Raw genomic sequence first — 19434 nt, forward strand, 5'->3', positions numbered from 1 at the left:
GGCTTGTCTTGATAGAGTTATACTCAATGGTTCCTTTGTGTACATGTTGTTGGTATGTGTGGTTGAGATTTATTACTAGGAACTTGTCCTTGAGATCAGTGTCGGGGTATATATCTCGAGACGTGAGATATACTGTGCTAATATTATGATGCATGTATGAGATGTATTGAGCACCTTAGTGTGGGGACAGTGTCGCGTGAGGGTGGTATCCTATTATGATATATGTGATTATAATCCGAAGAAAGTTATTATCCATTAATATATATCTCTTCTTAGCAAATGATGAGGTATTTAAACAAATGTTAATATAAAAAAAAAATTGAAAGTCATGTTTTGAAGTTTAAGTTGTTTACATTGATCTAATATTAATTTTTTTTATATATATATTTAAATAGGGTGTTACATTGGGTATCACGCTATTAAAGTAGCGTAAAATAAACGTCATAGATCATGATTTTCATTACTTCTGAGATGATATCTTATAACAAATTTCGAGGTCGAAATTTCTTTTAAGGAGGGTAGAACTGTAACATCCATAAATTAATATTACGTATTTTACAAAATAAAAGTATAGTGTATGTATAAATATAATATTAAAAAAATAAAAATTTATAAATTATTATGAATTGGGTTTCACTCAATTACTTTTTTTATTATTATTATTATTATTATTATTATTATTATTATTATTATTATTAGCTGATCTAGGTTTGCCGGAGGGAAGAAAGAAAAACGATTTATTTACAAACAGTACCTGGGCTTTCTCTTTTCTTTTTCTTATTTTCTCTGATCCTATTTTCTTTGATAACTTCATATTTCAGCCACCTTCTAAAACGAAAATTATACCATTAAATTCCTTATTTCACAAGGATCAATTCAAGACCAATATTGATATTTTTCTGAGCAAAAAGTATGGTGATCTGAGTGGGTATTTTCACTGAAAAAGTGTTAGATCTCAACCTTTTAGACGATTTTAGTTGAGAAAGTGGATATTTTGGACTCCCTTAAACATTGAGTATCTCGTATATGCTCGGTTCGTATTTTTGAAAACTTCGACGAACTTCCGGTAGTCGACCACCACATTCCGGCGAGACTCCGGAGAGCAAGCGAAGGTTCAGTCAGAACCCGAACAAATTAATTAGCGTTTTGGGACTAGAGGTAAACTTAATTGCTTATATTTATATATATGTCTATATATATATTTATATATTTATGTGAGTGTCTATTGATATTTTGTCATAGAATAATTAAGTGTATCTTGGATGAATTGGGTTTCACTCAATTACTTTTATTATTATTATTATTATTATTATTATTATTATTATTATTATTAGCAGCTGATCTAGGTTTGCCGCATAGAGGGAAGAAAGAAAAACGATTTATTTACAAACAGTACCTGCGCTTTCTCTTTTCTTTTTCTTATTTTCTCTAATCCTATTTTCTTTGATAACTTCATATTTCAGCCACCTTCTAAAACGAAAATTATACCATTAAATTCCTTATTTCACAAGGATCAATTCAAGACCAATATTGATATTTTTCTGAGCAAAAAGTATGGTGATCTGAGTGGGTATTTTCACTGGAAAAGTGTTAGATCTCAACCTTTTAGACGATTTTAGTTGAGAAAGTGGATATTTTGGACTCCCTTAAACATTGAGTATCTCGTATATGCTCGGTTCGTATTTTTGAAAACTTCGACGAACTTCCGGTAGTCGACCACCACATTCCGGCGAGACTCCGGAGAGCAAGCGAAGGTTCAGTCAGAACCCGAACAAATTAATTACACTACAACAAATCATCACTTGCGCCACGGTTAGAATCGTGGCACAAGTATAATATTTTCGTGGCTATACTATTTAGCCACGAAAAATCAAGGTAGATACTCCGGTGGCACAAGTGATCGTGGCTAGGTAGTTGCCACGGGAAAATAGTGGGTGTGGCATAAATTGGTTTTTATGCCACGGAAAAATTTGTGGCTAGTTGAATCTTTTTGCCACAGGTCAAATCGTGGCAAAAGCAAAATACCCGTGGCAAGAAAGCCACCCGTGACAATCAATTCCACCTAGCCACGAGCATAATTGTAGCAAAAAATTGAACATTTCTAATCAGAAACTTTGCTTAGCCACGAGCATAACTGTAGCAAACATAGAACACTTGTGGCCAAAACCTTGATTTGCCACGAGTATACTCGTGGCAAAATGAATTTTTAGTAATTTATTTTAATTAATATTTCATTATTATAATTATTTTTATTATATAAAAATTTGGATTGAAGGAAGCTATATTAAAACTAATAAGAACAAAAAGAATAAAAAACTGAGAAAGTTCAAAAATGTTAACAATTCCTGTCAAAAAATAAATAATTAATATATAAACATAATCATTCTATTATAAAAAAAATTCTTAATTAGAGAACACATGCATGTACAAAAAAAATCTAAGTCTAAATCAAAGGCATCCGCAACAAATATTACATTCCATTAAGTACCATATGAATAAAATGGAAGAAACCATAGAGTTGAATATAATTAGCATCTCAAATATAACCATTTGTAACTTGCAAGAAATTTTCTGGTTCAAACAAATGGTAATTGCCAAATTACGGATTCATATAGTGATATGTACAAATTTACAAGCAGAACAAAGATGTGCGAGAGCTAAAGAAACACGTTGTTGGATAGCCTTGTCCGCCACACGAATGGTAAGCGAACAATATGCTTCAACTTCGGGCTGAAACTATAATAACCCTACAAAAGAAATCAGCATCTATAAAATTTTGACAGGAAGAGAAGGGTATATTTTTTGACAATCCAATAGCATTGAATAAACAAAGGTTGTCCATAACAGCATCTATAACCCTTCTTAGATGTTTATGTGAATTCTCATGACTTGTAAAATTTTGACAGGAAGAGAAGGGTATATTTTTTAAATTATACAAGTCATGAGAATTCACATAAACATCTAAGAAGGGTTATAGAGCCTTCAATTTGGGAGGAAATTATATAAAATAATCCAGCAAGTGCATACCACCTTATTTGAGAGGTAAAACAATCTGAACTATCCAAAGACTTCATAAATTAGAGTTTTAATGAATTTCAAAGAAGTTGGAAGAGTACCTAAAAATGTATTTTCTGATTTGAGAAATAAAATATTGTTGGAAGATTCATGAAATAGTGAACTGAATTCATTAAATTGTCCTAAATGGAGGGAAAAGAACAGTTGCATTAAAACTATCACCAATAACTATTAGATGATTAACCTCACAACTAGGGGGCATATTTGTTTCCTTGGTTCTGATATATTGCTTATCAGCGTCAATAAAGTTCAAGGATATGAGAGTAGCAAATCTGAAAAAGGTCTTGTTAATGAACTAACAGAAAAACGAAATCGGGAACAAATTCTAGCAATGCAAATAAATTTAAAACATGATCAAGTTAAAACGGATTCTCTCCTACCCATTTAAACCAGAGAAAGGTAAATCAATAGAGAGATAAAAATAAAATAAATAAGAGAGCCTAAACATAATATTTACCTCTAAGAACGAAGGAGAGACAAACAAAGGGTATCAGCACAATTAACACAACTACCTTGATGAGAATATTACCATTAGCCGGTAACCTAGATATGACAGTAAGAAGGTTACTAATTTGTGCAAAATGAGGATGGAAGAGACCCAACCTTAACATCCCCTACCCCTATTTCTTTTTGAAGGAAAAACAGGGAAAGAGAAACAGAGAGGATAATTTGCAAACCTGCATGACTAGAATCCTTTGGCAGATGATGAGGAGTCAAATGGTGTTGACCACGTGTGATGGCCAGATTAGTTTCCTGCACCCAATCGTTTGAATTGAATTAGTAGATGCAAAAAAACTATATACTTAAGCATCATGGACCAAAAATTACCCAACAATATAAATACTATAACGATGGGTATGATAGAACCAACAAGGTCAAAAGTGTGTGCATTAATACTCATTCCCCAATTAAAAATTGAATTCAGAAACATGATTCAACAATTTAAAAAACTAAACTTGAAATGCAAGCATATGAACAACTGAGTAGAGAGATGAGTAAAACAACAACACAACTAAGCCTTAGTCCCAATGAGTTGGGCTTAGCTATATGAATTATTCGATTCCTATCATTCGTGTTCCTTATAAGATTACTCAAAGAGCTATTATAAAGAGAAGATTTGAAGAAAAATATCATTTTGATACTTCCTTGGGATCTAGCTATGAGACCATCGAGTTTATTTGGTTTTTAGATTTTCTTCTACCTTTAGAACCTATGGTGAATGAGGGCAATGGCCCGTTAGATATAGCCCTTGGATATCTTAGAAAACTTTGATGGAAATTAGCACTATTGTTTGTTGTACATCAATAAATACCTATTACAGACAAAGACTTCTAAATGATCTTATCCAAAAACTTCAAATAATTGAAAGTAACAACTGACACATAACTGCCTATATACATTTGACTAGTATAACATGCTTTCATTACAAACAAATGTTGCAAACACACGCATGGTACACTTAGAAATCATAAAATGAAAAAAAAAACTAATCAAGCTTCCTCTTGTCTCCATAAGTGTATTGTTTGACACCTTAATGGCCCACTTGTGTACCATAACACACTTCATTGCAAGAATAAGCATTAATACAGTAGAATGGATATGACGGTGAAACAAGGTAAACAAGGATGGCTCAATAATAATAAACACGGGAGGAGAAAACTGATCGCTTGAAAGCTTTATATCCTACATATCTCTTTTAACACATTATAGTGCTCACAGCCAAAAAGAAACTACTTTGATGGAAATACTATCAAAATTGCACGAACTTACCCATAACTTGTGGTAAGGATATTTTATCAATCATTATATGATGCTTCATCCTTTCTTGTGTTTCATATTCCTAACGAAAGCACATAAAATGAAATATAAGGTGGAAATTAACAATTGCAACAACATGTTTTCACAAATTGAAATATCAACACAACGAAACAAGTTAGGTTTATGACATTCTAAAAATAATATAGTAATAGTATGATGTCATAAGAAACTCATGCAAGCTAAACGAATACTTCAAATCAAATTCCAAAAATTGATATAAGAAACAAATCAGATCAGTTTAGAACCTTATAAAAGCCTCTTAAGTGACATTCATATTCACGAAAATGGCATCTGATGTAGTATTTTAACCCTCTCAAGTAACAGTTTACATGATAGTGATAAGAGTAATGTATTTTCCCTTTACCATACTATTACTTAAATTCATAGCCTATAAGGGGACAAAAGTATAGAAAGATGTGCTAGATGAATATATTATAGGAGAACTAATTATGAGAGTTGGCATGAACATTTATAGTTCTCTACCATTAACAGTGGCAATAACTATCAAGTTCCAACAAAATTTGGCTCACTAATCTTCATTTTAAATCTACCAATGTGCACTTAGTTTGATCATTTTATGAATTGGTAGGCCAATTTGAACTAACCCTTACAAATAATGACAAGAACTAATAAAAAATATTTGTAATTTGTCAAGCACCAAGGAAGTGGAAAAGAGGAATTATGTCAACAACAGATAAATATATAAACTTGAATTATCATTCATTTACCCACACCCGCTTCATCATCTTATAACTCCAAATCATTATTCTTTTTTTTATCTTTTGGTCTGAATGCCAACCTTTCTAGCTCCCCCAGTTTCAACATAACGAAGTTCATGGTTCAAAGAGCGGAAAAAATATCCACTCACTAGGGATGCGTGTAATACTGCATAAACTAAGATCAATAAAGGTTATCCGTGTCGGAGATTTATATAAGATCTACAATTGGGATCGACGATTGGGCCTTAACTATCAGCTCGAGCTTTTAGTTCAAATGGTGCCGTGACAATCCACAATGGCTAAGATTATTAAATCAAGCAGTCGAATTTCATTAGTCCAATGTTTTACTCCGATAGATTCACTATTCAGATTCAATTCATAGTTTCCACAAACTTATAAATCTAACAAACAAGTGACCAGGGCATGATTTATCAATGAAATTGGTTCTAATTTCTTGATTTTTAGACTGGGAATTATAAAGTTGATTTCTTATAACACCTAGTTCAGACAAATTTGCTCAAACTAAATGATTCAATTAGAGACTAGAAAACAAAAGCACCGATTATGAAGAGCAGAAAATTACCTAAGGGAAAAACACGAGAAATAGGAAGCAAATGATGAATTACCAAACATTATGCAAATCAATAATTCAAATTATTACATTATCTTTTCTCCCGCACGGGCTCACTTTGGCCTTGACTATCCAGCAGTCTCGTAACGGGTCATGGGAGTCCCATTTATCATCACAATCTTCAATCTTTGTAACTGGAAAACTTTATCAATCTCTAGGAATAGAGAAAACTTCATCCTGTCTCTCACTGCTGGTGCGTTCATTTGTGAAATTGAAAAGCAAAAAGTTGCGAACAAAGGTTAGAAGAAAGATGTTGCAGAGAAGGCACAGTAAATGAGCTGCTAGAGTAGAAAACATAAAAGAAAGAATATAAGAAGAATAACCTGAACACCGAGTAAACAGAGGGGAGTAATCAGGCTGGGTAGAATACAATCAGGACAGGCGGCTTCGACAATGGCTTCTGAAGCCAAATGATTTTTCAATAGAAAATCGGATAGTGAAGAAGAGGGCTAACCAAATGAGATGGATGAGAGCGGGAGCAAGACTGAAACCGACCTTGATGTTGTAGAGTCTTTTGGTTTTCCAATTTTTTATGACTTAGTTTTGGGGGGAATGCATACCGCTAAAAAAAATTTGGAACCCATATAATATAATGATGGAAATTTGGTACGTGTTTGGCTGCCATGGGAAAATTATTGGTCGTGGCATAACTATGTGTTTGCCATGAAAAAACAATTAACCGTGGCATAAATATATTATTAATTATGAGTTTATAGTGAAATTTATATTTCCCGTGGCTAAATAAAAATAGGCCACAATTTTTGAATTCACGTAGCATGATTCGTGGCACAAGTGATCATTTGTTGTAGTGTGTCTTCGTGATTTCTCCCGTAAAGGCTGAAACTGATGCCTCTGATGAGATTATGTCTTCCTTCGATTTGCCTAGGACCAAGACCGTCTTAATTGGCATGATGTTAACAGCTGATCCATTGTCGATGAGCACTCTGGATATTGTTTTGGCATCTATATGAGCCTTAACGTATAAAGGTTTATTGTGGTGAGTCATCCTTGGAGTGAGCTTGTCAAAGTAAACCCTCCTCATGGCGTCTTCGACGGACGCCTTCGGCGCTAGATCTTCTTGCTCTTTGTTCTTGCGCTTAGAGGCTTCCTTCTTAGTGCCTTCACTTCTAAAATTTGGAGGTAAGATCAAAGAGGTGGTCGCACAATGTGTCTGTGTGATGAAATCCCCCACACGGATTTGGATGCTCTTTTCTTGGCTTTTCCCTTTTTCTTTCGCATTTTTAGAGTTAATGTTGGATGATTCCCTTTGACTATATCTTTTCTTTGCCTCTTTTTTTCTTAATTTTCTTTTCGCATTTTTTGAGAGAGGTCTTGGGAACTTCTTATGGTTGATTACCTGCCATTGGTCGATGGGTGATGTCTTTGGAGGCTTCACAAAACGTGGTCGTTGTTGTTGCGTATCCTTCTTCTTTGAGCCCTTCGAACTCTCCTTCGACTTAGATGTTGATGATATCGCCTTTGGTACCCAAACTCGCCGGGTCCTTGGGTTGGAACACTCTTTTCCCTTGCCCCCCACACTAGTGAAGTGGCATTGATCATGTTGGCCACCGGGAATGGATCATCATCGATCAACATGCTTTCCTTCTTTTCCGGGAATTGGAGTATCCCGCGGTTTATCCTATCCTGCACGACATTTCTAAAACTAAAACAAGTTTGAGTATTATGGCTCCAGTTGTCGTGATACTTGCAATAGTCTTGTCCACGTATTTCTTCTTTAGCTGGAATCACATGTCTAGGTGGTAGTGTGATGAACTTTTCCTTCAACAAATAATCGAAGATTTCTTTCGTCTTTGAGATGTCGAAAGTGTACTGAGCGGTTGGACTCCTTTTGACTATGTCTGGTGCCTTAGGGTTCTTTAACAAACTGGGGCACATCCGAGATCCAGTGTTTGCTAAATCGGCAATAGCTACCTCATGTGTTTGCATATTTTCTTGATAGCTCCCCATAGTGCTCTTTTTTCGCCAATGATCCTCCTTCATCAACTCTTCGTACTCAGATACTTTAGCTACCAACTCATAATAATCATGGAAGTCGATCCCTTGGAATTTCTTTCGGTTTTCGAATTCCAAGCCTCGTTGAGCAATTTTTACAAATTCGACTTCGGGAATGTTGATTCGACATCGATGTCGCATCTTCTTAAATCTATTAATGAAATTTTCGACCGGTTCCCCATGTCGCTGCACTACATGGGAAAGTTCTGCCACACAGACCTCGGGCTCCGTTCGATAGAATTGGTTATGGAAAAGCCTTTCCATTTGTTCCCATCCATGAATGGACCCGGATGGCAAAGTGGTGTACTAAGAGAACGCTGGTCCTGTTAATGATCCTGGGAATAAGCGTAAGCGCAACATGTCGAAGTTCATAGCCATGCTCAAACCACTGCATTGAAAGGTGAAGTGTGCCACATGCTCTATGGTGGATTGCCCTTCCTCTCCTGAAAACAAGGTGAAATCAGGGACTCTAAAGTTGTGAGGTAAGGGATATAGTTGATCGTACTGCCGTGGATACGGTTTTTGGAACTCGGGTCGGTACACCTCCCTCATGGCTGGCCCAAAAATCTCTTGGACGATGTTTCTTATGCGTTGGGCCTCTCCCAAGTTGTTGGCGGGTTCCATGCGTGTGTGCATCGTCCGTTGTGGGTGAAAGCTGGTTCCTCTCCCATTGCCCCCCATATTACGAGTATGGTTTTCCTCATAGTATTCGGCATGGTTATTAGGCCCGATATGAGACCTAAAATGCTGTTGAGGTGGTGGGACCTGAACGGGTTCTGGGCTGATCCTATCGCCGCGCTCATTGAACCTGAGACTCTCTTCTCGGACTGGTGGCGGGATGTACCTTTCGCCGGCACCTGAGATCGGTGTTCCCTTTCCATTGTCCGCTGGTCCTTGAGATGTTGACTTTTGTGAGAACAGCTCGGCACATTTTTTCGGGATTTTGTCGATTTCTCCGGTTAAATCGACAATCCTGTCCTCGAGAGCCGGAACCTTGTTGGAATTGTTTACCGCCTCATTGCTAGTTTTGAACAGGGTCTCATTGATAGCTTGCATTGCGTTGCATATAACCTCATGATTCTCTTTCATGGTTTGTGAAATTCCATGTAGGAATTGGCTGATTTGCTTCTCCATACTCGCTAATAGTGGTGTCATGTCGAATATGGGTGGGCCTTGAGGTGGTTGTTGGCTTGCACTTTCGCTATTGTTCACGGTCTCGGCTACAAAGCCTTCAGGCATTCCGGGCTCATTGTCATGATCTCGGTTCTGATTTTGACTCTCTTCGGATTCCGATGGAATTGGATCTTTCCCGGTGTTCTTCCTAGGAGGCATCCTCCGTGAGTACTTATAAGTAAAAATGATGAAATTAAGTTAGTAATCTAGTGTTGAAAAAAGAAAGAACAAAGAAATAAATAAATACTTATTAATGGAATTAAAGCAAAGCATGAAAAACAAGTGGTTTAAAAACTGACTGAAAAAAGAAACGAGTTTTAGAATTTTTGGCTAAGCTAAAAAAAACAAAAGGTCCCACTGGGCGTGCCAAAAATTGTTAGCGTAAGCTAATAAATTTTGGTAATGTAAAGTGGGATAATGAGTGTGGAAAAAATTAAGAACGTAAAAAACGAGTATAGACACAATTTTTGGTAGCTAAAAAAAACAAAAGGTCCCACTGGGCGTGCCAAAAATTGTTAGCGTTAGCTAATAAATTTTGGTAAAGTAAAGTGGGATAATGAGTGTGGAAAAAATTAAGAACGTAAAAAACGAGTATAGACACAATTTTGTAGCTAAAAAAAACAAAAGGTTCCACTGGGCGTGCCAAAAATTGTTAGCGATATTTTCGAAATATGCTAATTTCAACCTTGTCACGTGTGGTTAGGGTGCGGGCGTGCCAGAGGAATTATTCCTCAATTATGAAAAACGGTTACGTTTGTGAAATTGTGCGCCGAAAACATGAATTCTAAATCGAAGCGATTCGCGAGGGACGCAAGGATTGAAAAAGTCCCTCTTGGGTCTCTAGCGCCGTTATGAAAACTTTGCTAGATAAATTGTTTTATTTAAGCTAATGCAGGTAAATTGAAGACGAGAAAATAAAGGAATTTAAAGTGAGAAATTGACACAAGATTTGGTGAAAATTGGTATTATATTGATGAATAAAGGTTTGAATACATAAAATTGGAAATGAATTACAATTGAGAAATCTCTATATTAAACATATAGGCAATCAATTGAATTAGAACGAACAAATCAATACGAAGAATTGAAATGCAATAAAACAAATTGGAATTCAACAACAAACTCGGAGCCACAATAGCTATCTCGGATTGATGTTGAATTTTGGTGTCGGCGTGAGGTCCTTGGAGAACTGCAACCGGTCGGGCCCGTACGGTATGTGCCTTGTGCAATGACTAAACGTTGGTAGGCAAATGGGGTGGATTTAATCTTGACTTTGGAGAGCTTGGTTGGAGTGCTTAAGAACACGGAATTGGGCAAATAAATAGTGTAAATTGAACTTCGGGACGTCAGGAATAACTTTGTATAAATGGATCGAAGGCCAAAACGAATGGTAAACAGACGAAATTGAAGATTGAAAATGACTAGTTGAATCTGGAAAAATCTGGGCAGAATAGCTAAAAGAATTTGGGGTATAAAGATCAGCTTGTAAACGGAGTTTCTGGACACGGAATTGAATGTATCAAAAGGCTAAATCGAAATTCAGGACGTTAGGAACAAGAGCTATGAAAAAGGATGGACGAATCTGGAAAATTACTTTAGAAAGGAAATTCTAATTGAAAACTTGAGCAGAGTAACGACTTAGAAACACTAATTTGAGTCGAGAAAGTTGAAAAGAGGCTTTTGGAACTTGAATTGAAGCTAAAGGAGGCTAAAGGAGAGACTGAAGCTACGAAAAATGATGAACGAAAGGAAGATCTTGAAGAACTAAGAACGAAAGAACTTAAGAACTAAAGAACAAAACTAAGGATTAAGCATTGGAGCTTGAGAGAGGGGTTTTGTTGTGTATTGAGTGTGATTTTTAATGAAGGGGAGGGGGTCTATTTATAGTATTTTGGAGTGGCACTTTGGTAATTATTCAGTGGCATTTTGGTAATTATTCACCAACTAACTCAAGTACCTCCATGCCACATCACCCCACTACCTCAACTTCCACTAACTACCATTAACTTCCATTGACTGCTTCCAACTGCTGCCGAGAGAGAGTTTACGCCCCGCGTAGTGCAGCTTCTAGAGTTGGCGCGTTTTGTTGATGGTGCATACGCGTGGCGTACTTGGCATTACGTCCCGCGTAAGGAAGTATGTCCTGCGTATGAGAATGGACGCCCCGCGTATTGGAGCTTCTGATCTCGAAACGCCTCGTTGCCAAGTTTTACGCGTGGCGTCTCTGAGGTTACGTCCCGCGTATTGGAGCCTCTGAAGCAGACCTTCTCTGGTTGCTTGATCTACGCCCCGCGTATTGGAAGACACGCCCTGCGTAGTGCCGGACTTTCTCATCGGTTGGCGGTTAGTTTACAAGTGTATTTTTTCATTATTTTCTAGACAAAAATAGAAACTATACCCTAAATTAAACATAAGCTTTCTATATACATAAGAATAAAATTTATTTTATTTTGGGCCAACAACAGTAATATCTAACCTGTAGTTTCAATTACAATATGATCAAAATTTCCTCTGTTTTTAGCCACTAGTCAGCTATCATTCTCACAAGATCACCCCTCATTGTACAGCACAAACAACCATTGTTCAACATAATAATGTCTTGAGCTCCAGTAGTTGTTGCAGCAACTAGAGAACCATCAATGTCAACTTCACCGTACTGCAATTCAACATTAGGAGAGGAAATTATACATCTGCACACTATAAACGTACTCTCACAAGCAGGACTATAATAATAAACTTACAAAAGTTTGAGATTATGTACCATGGTCATAATGATACAACAATATACATAGAGACTCCCATGATTATAGCAAAAATGGTGGTTTAACTAATAAGCGAACAGCCAAAAACAATGCAAACTAATACCTCATTCTCAATCACTGCTATGCGCTTCCCATGGTCTGCAGTCAATATATGGTTAAGTAATGTTGTCTGTTCATCAAGGCAAGGAAAAATGTCAGCCCAATTAAGTCCAGTTGAGAAGAAATTCAAGAAAATGGAAATTTTTAACTAGCATTTGCATTGACCATTTAGAAAGCTTAATAAGTCAGCAATTACATTTGAAGTAGCATATCTTCTTAATTTTAGTACGAATTAATACAAAGGGAAAAGGTAACAACTAAAATAGAAATATTACAATACCTTTCCAGAACCCAAAAAGCCGGTAATAATGGTAGCAGGAATTCGATCATCGGGAGGAATCTTGGTGGTGACATCACAATCCTCGGATGCGGCGGCAAAAGAAAATCTACAGGGGTTTTTGAAAGATGGTTTGGAGAAACCGAGAGCGAGGTTTGTAGAATGAAAGGAGAGGGTAGCTTGAATGGATAAGGTGGGTTGAGGTTTGAAGAAAAGAGGAAGGAGTGAGGTGCCACTAGTGGAAAGAGGGGTTTGTTGGCGAGAAGAGAAGGAAATGAAGGAGGTGGCTCTTGCTATATCCACTGATAGTGAAGCCATGTGCGGGAAGAGAGAGAGGTTGGGGTTTTTGATGGGTTTTGAGTTTCCAACTCCACTTCTTAAGACATTGAATCTAAACCCATAAAGGAAAAAGGAAAACACATAAAGACATTGAATCTAAACACATAAAGGAAAACACAAGAACATGAAGAAAACATGAAAAAATAAAGAAATTAACAAGAGATGAGAAGAGATACCGAACAGAATGAGGAAAACCCAAAAATCTGCTGAAGAAGGAATAGAGAGGCTCGTTGAGTCCCAATTTCAGAAGATGAGAGTGAGAAGATGGGGATTTATTCACTTAAGTTGAAAAAGCTGCTTAGCAGACCTAGGTCGAACAGGAAGGAGAGCTTTTTTGGCTGAAAGCGTGAACTTTGTGTCTGATTTTAGGGTGCGATTTGGTTTAAACTTCGGAATCAGAAAGGGAAACGGAAACGGAATGTGGCGGAATAAGAATGGGAATGACTATTTATTCAATATGTTTGGTTCAATCTGGAATGCGAATGCGATTCTCTTTGAAGCTGTTTGGTTCGTTAATGATCGTAATAAAAATGAGTACAAAATTTATTAAAAATAATTTAGTAAATAATAATAATTATAATTTCAATTAAATTAAAAAATATACAAAAATTTATATCATCTAGAAAAGCAAATTAATGATTTATTGATGATAACTTTTTTTACTGTACAAAAAAGTTGTATTATAAACTAGTACAGGAAAATACATTTGCACATAATATATCTATATATTATATAAATTATAAGGTGGATATATATAAAATATGTTGGGTAAAACGGATATGTTATATTATTATTATTTTTTATATATATATAAATCATTAGGAATGAGAATGAAATTTGATTGAAGTGAAAAGTGGAATAATTTACTATCATTTCCATTCCATAATCTAAATTTATCTAACCAAACACTCCCTTAGGGGGGAATGAAATATTTGGAATGAATTTTAGGTCACATTGGCGGTAAATTAAAGATTAAGGTTATTAATGAGTGGGGTTTTTTATAATTAAAAGGTGGTTTTTTTTATTGTTATGAAATAATGAGTGGAATGTTAGGAAAATTGAGTCAAATTATATACTTTGCTCATTAATATGATATCCGCACATTAAATGTATTGAGAACATATTTTTAATGAGCGGAAACTATACCTATATTAAATTTTGGTCACTAAAACCCTTTTTTCTTGTAGTGGAGATGACTGGTAAGATTGTTTGGAAAACTTAAATCAAATGGTTTTAGTTGTATCTCACATTTTCCGCGAAGGTAACAAAGTCGCAGATTGTTTGGCTAATTTAGGTAGAATTACTCAAAAAGAGAATTGGTGGGACTTTGCCCCATCAGTCTGCTTAGAATTTATTAGTGAGAACTTAAACGACGGTGTTGTCTATGGGTTTGTTTAATTGCTTGCTCTCTCTTTGTATGTTTTCTTTTTTCAATTTTAATTAAGCAGGTTCGGTTTCAGTGCTGCAGGGGTGCCAACCTAGTTGGGATTCTCTGCCCTCACAACCACTCACCTAGTTCCAATTAAAAAAATTAATCTATAGATTATTGCATACATATCTATTTTATTATTAATAGGTGGTAACACAAGAAAAAAAAAACTGTTCCAAGAAAAAAATGGAATGATGTAGAATTTAATGTGTTTCTTGATATTTGTGTTCGGGGCACCAATCTTGGTAAAAGAAGTGGAGGGGGATGGGGTCTGAAAGGATGGCCATGGGTAGAAAATGAAATGAAAATTGCGGGTCACATATTTACTAAAGATCAGATGAGAAATAAATGGGATTCGATGAAACTCCATTGGAAACTGTGGAAAGATCTAAAGGGAAAAGAGACAGTAAAAGGGATATCGTGATTGCTTCAATGGCACTCCATAATTATATTCGAAGAAACACATTAGCAGATCCTGATTTTGTGCCGTATGACTCATTGAGTAGTTCAAATGATGTTGATACAAATGAAAATCACGAGGAAACTGGAGCAACTCAAATGAATGCTTTGAGAGATGAGATTGCTTCCATTCTATTTAGAGATAAAAATTGATCTTTAAAATGAAGAAATATTACAGACAATTTTATAGCAATTTAATTTTTAGTATATAGTTTTTTTTATGGAAAAATGAAGTTATATATAAATAATTATTTTTGTAATTGTAATTTAGTTATTTAGGTTATTTTTATTATTTTTAGAATTAATTTATATATTTATTTAAATCATGTCCATATTAGTCATTTTACATACTAACAGCAACACGCAATCATAGTTTTACCAAACACTAATAATCAAACAGCAAACAACAAACAGCAAACCGTAACAACAAACAGCAAACAGCAACAGCAGATAAAACAAACAGGCCCTTCCTTAAAAATAATTGTGATCAATGTAATTAATTTAAATACCAACAGTCAATTTCCTTCATGAATAATCATGTCCGTTCCTGAATAGTCATGTCTGTTTGTGAATATTGGCTTTGTTTTTATGTTTTATATATAATAGGTGTGTCTCTGCCAATTACTAGTAAATTTCAAGTCAGCAGTTATGGGACATTTTCCTGGAGATTTGATCACTGAAATTTTTATATGTTTGCCTGTTAAGTCAGTTCTACGATTCAGACGCGTTTCTAAATCTTTATGCGCAATCATAGATAGCCCTAATTTCGCAAATTACTATCTCATGAGATCTTCTGAAAACATCAGTCGTCGCAAGGTAATTTTACAGCATACATCATTGAAGAATGAGCCAAGACGATTTCATATAATTGATATGAATGATGGTGAGGAACAAGAGATTCTACTCGAAAAACCAAGCTTAGATATATGGAAAAACATATATGGCAACTGCAATGGTTTGCTTCTTATATATGGAAGTTGTTGCAAGATTGCTTTATGGAATCCATCCACTCGGAAGTATATGAATCTCCCGGATTGCCCTTCGGAAGCTGTAAGAAATTACAAAATATTTGGATTGGGTTTGGGTTATGATAACTCTATTAATGATTACAAAGTTGTGCTTATGTTATCTACACTGATTAAAACCCAAGTTTGGATTTATAGGATGAGATTGAAAATGTGGACAAGGATTAAAGATTGTCCAAATTGTGTAGGATTATACTCTGGATTTGGATACTTTGCAGATGGTAGTCTACACTGGTTAGGCTCGGGTGACCGTGATATTTTGGCATTTGATATGAAAAAGGAGATGTTCTCGTTATTGCCTAAGCCTTTTTACCCCAGTATACCAGTTTTGACTGATTTGCATGTTTTAGAAGGGTGTCTTTGCTTCAGCTTTTCCTTTGGTCGTCACTCTGATTTATACATCAGAAAGAAGGATGAATTTGACCAGTTTACTTGGGAACGATTGTGCTATGTTAAAGAACCCATATATGCTTCCCCACATTATTCTGGAAAAGTCAAAGTCTTGGGATATTCAAAGAGCACGAATAAGATTCTTCTTAGTTATGGTATAAACAAATTGGTCTCATACAACATTGAAGAGAAAAGTTTTGGAAACATTAAAATAAACAATCCTAATTTGTGGTTGTCATTTTGTTTTCCTGTTTTTTTGTATTGAAAGTCTTGTGTGAGTGTAATTAATTTGTGCAAATACACAGATTCATTGATAGCTTCTGCAAAATCTTTTTAGTATATGTTTAAGTAATTGTTGGATTCAATATTTTGTTGCTTTGCAAACTAAAAACTTTGACAATTTGCGTGCCATTACATTTTATATCAATTGTTTCTAGATGAACTTTTATTTACAGTTAATCAATAATAGTGAATGCCAATGTGAATGAATAATGCAAAAAACAAAATAGAAAAGGTCTGAACTTGTTGCTTAGATAGTATAAAATAAAATATATTCTAAAATATTAATAATTTTGGATAAAATTATTGGGAGGTCAATTAGGAGTCATCGAAATTAAGATTAAGGGGCATGTTGAAATAAAAAACATAATTTTATGTATTTGAATTAGAAACCAATTTGGAGTCAAATGTTGACCATATATGCATGTGAATGAAAACTTTAGTTGAAAAGTGTGGTTTGAAATAGTCCAATATGTGCTATAAAATTTAAAATTAAAATGTATGGTAAGTTTATATTTTATTGTTTGTGAGGAATTATAAAATGTATGATTCAATTCTTCAATAAGATTGAATCTCTGTTCACCATATGTGAGAACCATACTCATGTACTTTTTTTCATTCTACATATTTTTTTCCCATTTCATTAATAGTTCTTCCCTTGTATTTTTTGTATGGTAAGGACCCGCTTGATTTCATCGCGGCTTCAATTGAAGCTAAACGATATGTCAATTTCTCTCTCTTTTTGTGGTTTTGGCTAAATTCAAAATTTTGAAAAGCTTTTGAGTCTATCTAACAGCAAGTCGCTGCTTAATCTGGGTTCATTAGTTTTTACTTAAGCTGTGTTCATCCTTTATGGCCTGGGAATGTTAGACTATGCTACTCTATACAGTAAATCCATTATCTAAGTTTGACACCATTCAATTCTCATATTCAGAAAATAAATTTATTTAGGAGAATTGTAAATCATGTAAGAACTCAGTTTTTGGACTGTATTTCCTAACGGAATGAACCAAACTGTAAGAGTTTGCAAACTTTTAAACCACGTTGTTTATATTTGAAAATGATTCAAGCCACATGGTTGGAGAACAAGAGAAATACGATAAACCGTATTTGTAAACTTTTAAACTATAAAAAATATCTTTGCAAATGCATAAATCTTATCGAGAATGAGTTACCAAGTGATTTATATATTTATCAGTTCGACTAATCTCACCTCCCCTTGTTCTCAAGAAAAATGGGATTTAATGACGAAAAACCATCACTAGAAATCTAATTCCACTCATTAAATGTTTTTAATGAGCGGAATTTTCCCCTTGAGGAAGCCCTTCTTACTAAAAGTATTAATGAGCGGAATAATTCCGCTCATTATTAGCTTACAATGAGTGGACATTTACCCTTACTAGAAACTATATATATTGATTAAAATACACTCATTAAAAGTATTTATATTGATAAAAAATACGCTCATTAAAAATATTTATAATGATTAAAAATACACGCATTAAAAGTATTTATAATGATTAAAAATACGTCCATTAAAAATATTTAAAATATATAATGATTTGGATTGAAGGGAGCTGCTCTAAATTAGAGAGAAAACATATTAAAAACTACTAATTGAACATTATAAAAGATCATAAGAATGCAATGGTAATGAAATACCATTTGGCCAATACATCCACAGGGCATTTCATGACCATATTTAGTACGAAAATCTAAGCAGGTCAACCAAACTTCAGTTTTTCATCACGTAAAACCTAAGCATAGGTAGTAGCTACTATATGTGATACCCACTAAACTCAAAATTTATACTATATGTTCTATCTGGGAACATTCAGATACTGACACAAAAATTTCTATTAATTTCTAAAAGTATAGGCAATGGCAAGCTTAATGGTGGAGTCCACAACAACTACTCAAAACAGGTGGAGTAAACTCACAACTTCTGGGCACAAAGAGAGAGAGACGTGGAGAGTGAAATCATAGCAAGAGCAGGGGAAATAATAGCCAAGCCAAGTTTTGGAATAGGCTATGAAAATGGCAGACAAGTTTTTGAAAAATTAAGAGCAAATGACCTTATAGAAGATCATTAGTTTTTGAAAACGTACTACAAACTAATAAAAGATCATTAGTTTTTGAAAACATAGTACGAACTAATATTTGAGCATTATAGAAGATCATAAGAATGCAATAGTAATAAAATACCATTTGGCCAACACATCCAGGGGCATTTCATAACCATATTGAACCGAAACTCAGCTGCCTCATTTCGAGCTTGTTGGACTAATGTCCTTGCATCAGCTGTAAATTGACAAAGAAAATGAAATTTCATGCTAATAATCCATAAGAGTTAACCAAAAGCAAGGGTGCAGATGCAGTACAAACCAGAATATTTTGCAAACGCGGCAAAATGTGAAGCAAAGAAGAGTTGAGATTTTAAAGAAGATTCATTCATGAGTAGCTCAAGCTGGTTTCAGTAGTATTTACCTAGACATTAAACATTTGCCTGAATTTAATTTGTATTGGATCGTAACTAGAGAGGGTGAATTATCAGGTCGCAGTCTAGAAAAGAAATATGAAAACTTCTAGCACGTAGGCTTTCCATCACAAATGTTCAGAGAAACTGCAGTCAACAGGTTATTTTGATGGTGTAGAAAAAATGAGGTATCTACATTATTTCCCATCATTCCTATCATTGCGTGTCCAATCATGCTTCACAATGTGTACATTGCACGTAAAACTATAACCTTTATTGAACAAAATTAAACTCTGTAGTGACTAAACTAAAAGTGCATCACATCATAAAAAGAAATGCAGTTTCATTTCACAGGAGGGAAAGAGAAGCTAACCTGTCATGCCAGTGGCCAGTAATCCAAGGTACTTGGTAACAGGGAAAAGATGGGTAATACTAGTCCGATCCAAAAGCTTGTCCTGCTCAAATTTCAA

General features: G+C 34.9%; 1 pseudogene; it reads right to left on the minus strand.

Moving 5' to 3' along the window:
- Positions 1 to 11674: 11674 nt before the first annotated feature.
- Positions 11675 to 19422, minus strand: LOC136209583 (uncharacterized; annotated as a pseudogene).
- Positions 19423 to 19434: the final 12 nt, after the last annotated feature.

This window comes from Euphorbia lathyris, chromosome 10 (genome assembly GCF_963576675.1).
Source record: "Euphorbia lathyris chromosome 10, ddEupLath1.1, whole genome shotgun sequence".
In the NCBI taxonomy this organism is placed as follows: Eukaryota; Viridiplantae; Streptophyta; class Magnoliopsida; order Malpighiales; family Euphorbiaceae; genus Euphorbia; species Euphorbia lathyris.